Source organism: Lontra canadensis, unplaced genomic scaffold (assembly GCF_010015895.1).
Source record: "Lontra canadensis isolate GAN:19392208 unplaced genomic scaffold, GSC_riverotter_1.0 scaffold17, whole genome shotgun sequence".
Taxonomy (NCBI): Eukaryota; Metazoa; Chordata; class Mammalia; order Carnivora; family Mustelidae; genus Lontra; species Lontra canadensis.
Genome location: NW_022631011.1, coordinates 22,459,448 through 22,469,042, shown reverse-complemented (window position 1 = coordinate 22,469,042; position 9,595 = coordinate 22,459,448). Strand labels below are relative to the sequence as shown.

Here is a 9,595-nt window from a genome sequence, read left to right as displayed (position 1 = left end):
TTTCGTGGGCTGGCTCTTACAGAGTTTGCTGTCAGTTCTTAGGAATTGACATAGGAACTGCCCATAAGTCAGATCATATTCAGTATCTGTGCAATTGATTAAAAAAAAAAACTAAATGAGGCCTACAATGTGCTGATTTGGGGGGGAATGAATGTATTAAAATACAGTAAGAAGTTATTTTAAACAGCTGTTCACTACTAAAATATGTTGAGAAGACTATGACATGAATTTTATGAAGCCTTTCTAAAATTTTCTGAAAAATCCATTGGTACCATTGATGTATTTATTACTGCATATGGATTTAAAAGAAAAACTGTCACTTCTTTATGTTTCTTTTTGCTTTTCCTAAAACACTTTTTCTCTGGGACATTATTGTGTGCTATGCCCAAGCCACACCAAATCAATTTGATTTATGCTGTAACAGAGTGGAAAATAGAAAGTAAGGCACAATGACTTTAGTATGTTCAATAATATGTGTATCATGGAGAACTACTACTTTTGGAAGTATATTATTTCATGAAATTTTAGGAAATATGGAATTCTCATTCTGGGTGCTTTTGGGTCTAAAGCGTTTTTATCCAATATAGGATTAGTATGTCTTGAAAAGCAGAAGTGTTAACAGTTATACTGTAACGATCACATTTGGTTTTGTGGTACCCAGCATATATCCAGTCATCTCTAGGGTTGTCATAAAATATTTATTATCAATGTCAATGATTTCACGTCACTTTAATGATATATAGATGAATAGATGTAGATAAAGCTCCATTAAAATAGATGATGAGCAGAATTTGCGTGTAGAATGGGGAATGTTATGAAAGTCTGTATCCAGAATAGGGTACCAAATATCCAAACCATTATAAATCACAGTTACGTATTGTAATGTGGCTTTATAAATATCGCAATTACTCACTCCCGTAATAAGTGTGGGTCGTAAGGCCTGTCAGGAATATGTTCTGAACATTAGAATTGCTTCACAATCTGTAAAAGATTGTTCTTATTGAATCTCTAAGAAGCCGTAGGGACGGTGACAAGAATATTTATTTCACAAAGCTTCTGAAAGCTTTCTAAACAACCTGGAAAGAACAAAGTTGGCTTCCAAATCCCACATCCAAAACTGAAAGAATCATGTGTTTGCAGACTTTTAAAAGTATACCGTTTTTAGAGGAATGTGAACACGGTGGTATTCTGTGGGATATGCCAATATGTTGAGATGAATATATAAAATAAAAGGCTAAAAAAAAAAAACCCCAGAATTCGAAACAACATGTACCCAGTACTTACTATCACGTGAAATAGACGTGTAACATCTAGTAGTCAGGGAACCTATAGAGATATAACTAAGAGCTTAGCGTTGTGTAGGTTCTCTCTGTATTTTTCAAAACTAAGTTACTGGCTTATTCTGGCTATAGCTGGGTGAGGAGAGTGGCAACTTTTGTCCCTGAAAAACAATGATGATCATGGACAAGTGAAAAACAACCAAGAATGCATTGAGCACTCCAGAACCCAACTAAAGGTTACAATTATCTGAGAAGCATTTATGCTTGAAATGCTGCTAAACATGGTTCAAGAAATGTGGTCACCTGTGGCAGTCTGGCCCACAGATGCTCCTGTCTCTCCCTCATTCAAGTCCCCACAAGCCCAGTTGACGCTGGCATTCTGCCAGGGCCAGATTTTGCCAGGTGAGTCCTGCCAGCTTCTCTACCAGTCAAGAGAAGCTCACTTGATTGACTTGGTGGTGTTGGTGTTGGTGGAAATACCATCTCAGAGGCAGGTGAGTGACCATGCCCATGGCTTCAGTCTGAGGTTGCAGTGATGTCTGGGACAAACATATGCCTGCCCAAGGCTGCCTGAACACATGGCAGGACAGGGTAAAGGCTCAAGTCAGCCATAGTCCCGACTGACCTGGAGGCCATGCACAGACACAGAGACCAAAAGGGCCCAGTGGGAAGTAATGACTGGGAAGACTCGAAAATGACTCGATCTTTGATTTTCTGCTCTACCCACACACAAATCCGTTGATATAGCACAGTGGCTCACCGGCTTGAGATGGTTGAGTGTGATATCTCTTTAGTCATTGGATGACCATTATTTTGTGTGAACACAGGAAGTCAGGCTTAAAAGTAATAAATAAAATCAATGTAGCCAAAAGTTGTTCTTTGAAAAGAGAGAGAGGAAAAAAAAAAAAAAAAAAGGTAAACTTCTAGTTAGACCAGAAAAACAGAAAGAGGACACACATTTCTAAAATCAGGACTGGAAGAGGGGACATCACGCTGACCCTATAGAAATTAGAAGAATTATAAGAGGGTCACCTGGGCAGCTCAGTCACTTGAACCTCCGCCTCTTGATTCTGGCCCAGGTCACGATCTCAGGGTTGTGAGATTGAGCCCCATATCGGGCTCTGCACTCAGAGGGGGCGTCTGCTAGAGATTCTCTCCCTGTCCCTCTCCCTCTGCCCTTCCTCTGACTCATGCTCTTTCTCTAAAATAAATAAATCTTTAAATATATAAATATATATGAATTATAAGCAAATATTACAAACAAGGTTAGGCCAATAAATTAAAAAACTTAAATGAGTGAACTTTGGTACTTTGCGTCTTTCAAGGAATTGATTCCTTTAATCAAACATTTAAGGAAGAAATGATATCACTTATATGCAATGTCTTCCAGCAAAATAGAAGAGGAGGCTCATGTTATGAGGACAGCATTACCCTGATATCAAATCTAGACAAAAATATAGCAAGAATAGAGAACTACAGACCAATATTCCTCATAAACATGGATAAAAGCATCCTCAAAATGTTAGCAAATTGAATCCAGTAATGCAGTAAAAGAGAAACACATTATGACCAAATAGGGTTTATCTGAGTAATACAGCCTAGTTCATTCAGTATTTGAAATTTGGTCTGTGTAACCATGATACTAACAGACTAAAGAAGAAACACCACATGATTATCTTAATAGATGCAAAAACGCATTTGGAAAAATTCAACGTCAATTTATATTTTGAAATGTCAGGAAGTAGACGGAAATTTCCTTAAGTTGATAAATAGCATCAACAAAAAAGCCACAACTAACATACTTAATGGTGAAAGACTGAATGCTTTTCCCCTAAGATCAGGGATAAGGCATCATACATAAGACACCAAGGGCAAGGAAAAGAAATAAAAAGCATTCATATTGGAAAGGAAAAACCATAACTGTTTCTTTTTTTTTTAGATTTTTATTTATTTATTTGAAAGAATATGATAGAGAGAGAGAGAGCATGAGAAGAGGGAGGGCCAGAAAGAGAAGCAGACTCCCTGCCAAGCAGGGAGCCCAATGTGGGACTCGATCCTAGAACTCCAGGATCGTGACCTGAGCCTATAGCAGTTGCTTAAGCAGCTGAACCACCCAGGCGCCCCAATAAAACTGTTTCTATTTACAGATGGCATGATTATCTGCATAGAAAGTCATAAGGAGTCTTCTAGAAAGCTCCTGGAATTAATTATCAAGTTTAGCAATGTTCACAAATACATGGTTAAGATACAAAAACTATCATATACTAATGTACTAGCAATGGACATTAGCAAATAAAAATTACAACAATAAGACCAGTTTAATAGCTTTTAAAAACAAAATACTTAGTTATGAATCTAGCAAAATATGTGCAGGTTTGGCATGCTGAAAATGACAAAATATTGATAGATTTAATGCAATCCCATGAGTAAATGTAAGAGAAAACCATAAAACTTTTAGTAGAAAATCTCTGTGACTTCAAGTTAGGCAAAATAGTAAGACCATGATTGATAAAGGAAAAAAATGATAAAATGGACTTCATCAAAATTAAAATCTTTTGCTCTGAGCAAGCCACTGCTAAGAGAATAAAATGACCAGCTACTGACTGGATGAAAATATTTAAAAATCATGTATCTGATAAAGGACTTATATCTGTAATATATAAAAAGCTCTCAAAATGCAATAATAAGGAAACAAACTCAATTATATCAATTGGCAAAAAATATAAACACTTCACCAAACCAGGTTAGAATAGTAATTAAGTACATAGAAGGAAGTTCCTTATCATTAATCATAGGGAAATGCAAATTAAACCACAGTGAGATACTACTACCTACTTATTAGAATGGTTTCAATACTATCAATCAAACAAATAAACCTGAGAAGACCAAGTGCCGGTGAGCATTCAGAGCAAGTGGAACTTTCATATATTGCTGGTAGGAATGCAAACTAGTATGGCCATTCTGGAAAACCTGTTTGGCAATTTCTGTAAAGTTAGATATGCATTTACCAGATGACCCAGCAATTATACTCTTAGATATTTAACCTATAATTATAGTTACACAAAATACTAAATAAATATAGTTACACAAAAACCTATACATAAATATTTATAGCAGCACTATAACCTCATAGCAAGGAAAAACTGGAAATAAGTCAAATGTCCTTTTTGTTTGTCACCACATTTTTGGGTGTCACAGGTCCTAGCAGCTAAGTGTATAGAGACCAAGTATGCTGCTAAAATATCTTAAGTTTTCAGCATGGCCCTCCCCCTCAACAGTCAGATATCCAGCCCCAAATTTCAATAGTGCCTTTGCTGAGAAACCCTGTTTTAAGATATCTGAGAGTACTTGGACCATATTCGGTGGTGCCTGACGATTCCCTCTGATTCCTTTTTATTGTCCCGTCTTCCTTGGTCTCCCTCATCCTGAATTCCTATTTATTTCTACTGTAGAACTCTTCAGCTATTCCCTTTTTTTCTTCTCCTCCCCAGTGGATTATGTTTTCAGGCTCATACTGCCATCTCAAGAGGTTTAATAAAGGATCTTCCTAAGCAAATATAGTACACTCTGTAAGAGGAATTTTATTGCCATTTGTTAAGATAACAATCATTCTCAGCTTGTTATACTCCCACACCCACTGAGTTATACTTAGGATACCACGGTAGATGTGTTTTTGTCACATGTTTGTTTCACTTAATAGAGTATCATGAATATTTTCCCGTTGCTTACCTAATAGGATACTGCTGGCCAAATGTTCCTGGTTCTCCCTTCTTTAAGTACATAACAGCATCACGCCTCCCAACACCCTTGCAATGGGCAGGGACATGTGCCTAGTTTTATTAAATTATTTGAGAATGGAATTGACACCTAATTTCCAGGACAGAGATTTAATTGCTTATTTGATAACTTTCAGAGCTCTTTATTTCTCTGCAGTAACTCGACTAGCAATGTTGGAGATCGGAGCTTTTCCATCAGCCCTTGTTGATGTACGTGTGGCATGAGAAAGAAATAAACTTCTATTATTTTAAATCATTGGAACTTGGGGTGTTTATTTCTGCTGGATGACCTAGCCTATCCTGATTGACACATCTGATACCCACCCACTCATCACTTCTGTTTGGAGGTTTACTTCTCACCATCAGATAAAGGCAACTATATCCAAGATCAAGGGGATTTGTCTTCTTTGGTCTACCCTACTAATTGCCATCCTATCTTCCTTCCAGTGGTTAGTTTAGGGGAAGGCATATAACTTTTTTGTGAGGCAACATGGGAGGTCAGCTGAGGACTCCTGAGAAAAGTTTCCCTGATCCTAGATGAGAGACCTGAAAAGACAGTCCTTGGGCTTCTGGACATTGCTGTATTTGGATGTGGCTCCTGGAACCTTGTTGCCATTTTGAAAGAGTGAAAGAGAACCCCGTAAAGCAAATCTGACCCACTAAGGACGGAAAGAACCTGGGTCTTGGTGACGTTATTGAGCCGGAAATTTGTCCTACCTCTGGACTTCCGGATGTGTGTCATAATAAAAGTCCTTATTTTCAAGTCCATTTCAGTGTTTTATGTTACTGAAAACATCCAAAGTGATCTATCGTTATGTTGACTTTCGCAATGTTGATTTAATTGTCTGTAAAACATGTCTAGACTATAATATATTTAATTAACTTCCTATGACCAAACATTTAGGTAGTTTTCCATTTTCAGAAACTAATAAAAAGAGGGTCCCTCACTGCAAATAGTGCCAAATAAAAGTTACAAGCATTTTTCTGCTTCCTAAGAGTGGGAGGCCTGCATCCCTTTGAACCAGATCTTTATTCATTCACCCACTCGTTTCTATTTTTTGTGGGAGTCTCAAGATAGAACAGTAATTTAGAACTGACAAGATCCTGGTCCTCATGCAGCTCATAAAAACTTACGTTCCTTTGATTTGGTAAAACCAACCAATGGTGCTTTAGTTACATAAATGTGAAACTAATTCCCACCCACTGGTTCTTGGAGAAAGATGACAGCCAATGTACTAGACTGAGAGATGAAGTGTTTCAATTAGAAATATAAAGTAAACGTATATTTTATCATAAAGAGTTATGGCTACAGTCTTTGTAACTTCTTAGGCAAATACACAATTTTCCATGTATGAATTTAAATTACCTATTCCTTCAAATTATTCTGTTGTTTTTAAAACCAATTAACTGAGGCATAATTGACAAACAGACACACAACTTGATGTGTTTGGAGATAGGCATACACCGATGAAAGCATCATCATGATCAATGCCATAAACTTATGCACCACCTTCAAAAGTTTCTTTCCATCCCAGAAAACAGAACACAAAGAGTTATCAATGAATTATTACCTTACACCTGCTAAGATGACCATATGTATATATATATGTATATATATATATATGATATAAGAGAAAAGGGAACCCTTTTACACTGTTGATGGAAAGGCAAAATAGTACAGCCACTATGGAAAACAATATGGAGGTTCCTCAAAAAATTAAAAATAGAATTACTATTTGATTAAGCAATTCCATTTCTGGGTATATTTCCAAAGGAATTAAAATCAGATCTTTTTTTTTTTTTAAAGATTTTATTTATTTATTTGACAGACAGAGATCACAAGTAGGCAGAGCAGCAGGCAGAGAGAGAGGGGGAAGCAGGCTCCCTGCTGAGCAGAGAGCCAGATGTGGGGCTCGATCCCAGGACCCTGGGATCATGACCTGAGCCGAAGGCAGAGGCTTAACCAACTGAGCCACCCAGGCGCCCCTAAAATCCAGATCTTGAAGAGATATCTACAGTCCCATGTTCATTGCAACATTATTTACCATAGCCAAGATATGGAAACAACCTAAATGCCTATCAACAGATGAACAGATGAAGAGAATGTGAGACGAAGAAGGAAATCATGCCATTTGCAAGAACATGGATGGACCTGGAGGAATTTATGCTAAATGAAATAAGTCAGAGAAAGACAAATATTGTGTGATTTCACTTATACGTGAATATAAAATAGTCAAACTCATGGAAGCTGATAGTCAAATGGTGGCAGGGGAAATGGGGAAACAGGGAGATAGTGGTCAAAGGGTCCAAAGTTTCAGTCATGCAGGAGGAATAAGTTTTGGAGAACTACTATTGTTCAGTGTAAGGCCTGCTCTTAATTTGTATTGTATGCTGAAATATTTGATAACAGGGTAGGTGTTATGGTAAGTTCTCTTACCACAAAAGGAAAAAACAAAATAATAATAATAATAATAAATTATTATTTCTTTGAAGATTATGTATTCTTATCACCTATCGTGTAGGAAAAGTTGAGGACTGGACTGGTAGGAACAGTATATCTTGCCTGAGTATATGGGTCTAGAGGGAGAATACTATAAAAATAATTTTATTATTTTTTAAATTTAATTTTTAATAATAGTTAATATTTTAAAATAAAATTTATTTTAATTTTTTAAAAAGTAATTTAATTTTTAATAAAATTTAATTTTATTATTATAATAATGATTCCTGAGAAGATTAAGATTTTAAAAAAATAGCTGTCTCCAAAAACTTTTTTTTTTCTCATTCTACAAAGACTTATCATTTTCAAATCCCAGTGAAAGGGACTGGAATAATTTACCAATTTTCTTTCCCATTATGTACCTTAGCGATACCTCAGGAAAAACTGTCCGACACAACCTAATAACATTTGCAGAATGTAACATTGTGGTGATCGCACCGAGGTTGATGGTTACAGGCATATTAAACTCTTCGAGTATTATTACGTGGTTACACCCTGTTTATACAGGACATTGGTCCACTAACAAAAATAAAGAACAGCAGCTGGAAATTTATCTCATTCAATGTTCAGAGATAAAAGGGTTAATCATTCATTCCATTATTTTCTGCAGATATGTCCTTTTTTCATACTGAAATCAGATGGCAATTAAATGCGGCTGTTTTTCCAAGCTATTACACGAAGAGGATGCTGACGACAATCGCCCTACAGCATTCCGCATCATAAGGACCCTTCAGTTCACCAGTTCTGGCCACTTCCAAAATATACCCAAGAACCCAGTTTTATTTCTGTCCAGGAAGCTGGGTGCCAAGGATCAGATACAAGCACAGGTACATTTAAGCAGCAATATTATGGTCAACAGACTCTGAAAATGGGAAATGGCAGACATAGCAAGGCCCGCGGAGCCCCAGCCAGAGCCCCAGCCCCCGCCTCAGCCCCGCCCCCTTTCCGGGCCCCGAGTGGAAGAAGCGTCTACACAAACTTAATGGTGCATTAGCAACACCTGTGACGTCACCTGGAACGTGGATATGGGGAGATGGTTTGACGTTCTTCTTCCCCTTTGCTGCATGCTCTTGGACAAGCCACCCTGAGTCCTCATCAACCGAATGTAGACAAAATGAAAGCATTCACGTTATTGGATTATTTTGAAAAAATAGCATAATGTATGTGAAAAGGCATTACTAACTTAGCAGACATACTGTTTTTAGTTACTGCTTGTTTTGTGGGGTTAGTTAAATGAAAAATAGTTTGAAGATTGAGTTCCCAGACATGTGTCATAAAAAAAGACGTTTCTATTTTTTATTATTCAATAATACATAATCATCATTGAAAAATAAAAATACCCAACACGTGCATGCTTACACACCCTCACCCCTCCAATGTCGGTGTCTGCTGGTGTTTCACTGATGCCCTCTTGCCCTTGGCTTCCAGGTAATGGAAGGAAGTGACTCTGTACATCCCTTCCCATATGGAACATCACCTATCAGCACTATCCTTAAACCCTCTGTCCTTGTTATCCTTCTTAGGAAATCGTCCGCTCAGGTTGTGTTTTATTCTAGAAGTTGGAGCATTTCTTTTGCAAATATTTAAATTATTAGTCCATCTGGAGTTAATTTGACATAGGGTGGGAGAGATGTGTCATATTTTTGCAAATACTAATCCATTTACAAAATAGATATCTTTGCAAATGGCATTCAACACCATTTATTGAATGACCCTGCCTTTCATCACTGATTTGAGTTGTAAATTTTTCCATATACTAAGGTACTAAATATATTTGAGAAGGTTTTTGGATGAGACATTCCACTGAATTATCTGTTCTTTGCCCAGTCACTCCCACACATTTTGATTAACTTTGTAGAAACTTTTCTTGTCTAATGAGTGAAGTCCTCAAACTTTCTTTTCCATCATCGATTGGCTTTCTAGCATGCTTCCTCTTTCTGAAGATCTTTAGAATCTTTTTATATTCACCTTCTAGACACCCATGAAACTACAGAAAAATCTCCAAACTTTCAACAGCATAAACATTTAAGGTGACAGAC

General features: G+C 37.0%; 1 pseudogene; it reads right to left on the bottom strand.

Moving 5' to 3' along the window:
* Positions 1 to 8,094: 8,094 nt before the first annotated feature.
* LOC116868988 lies at positions 8,095 to 8,442 on the bottom strand (annotated as a pseudogene).
* Between the last annotated feature and the right edge of the window lie 1,153 nt (positions 8,443 to 9,595).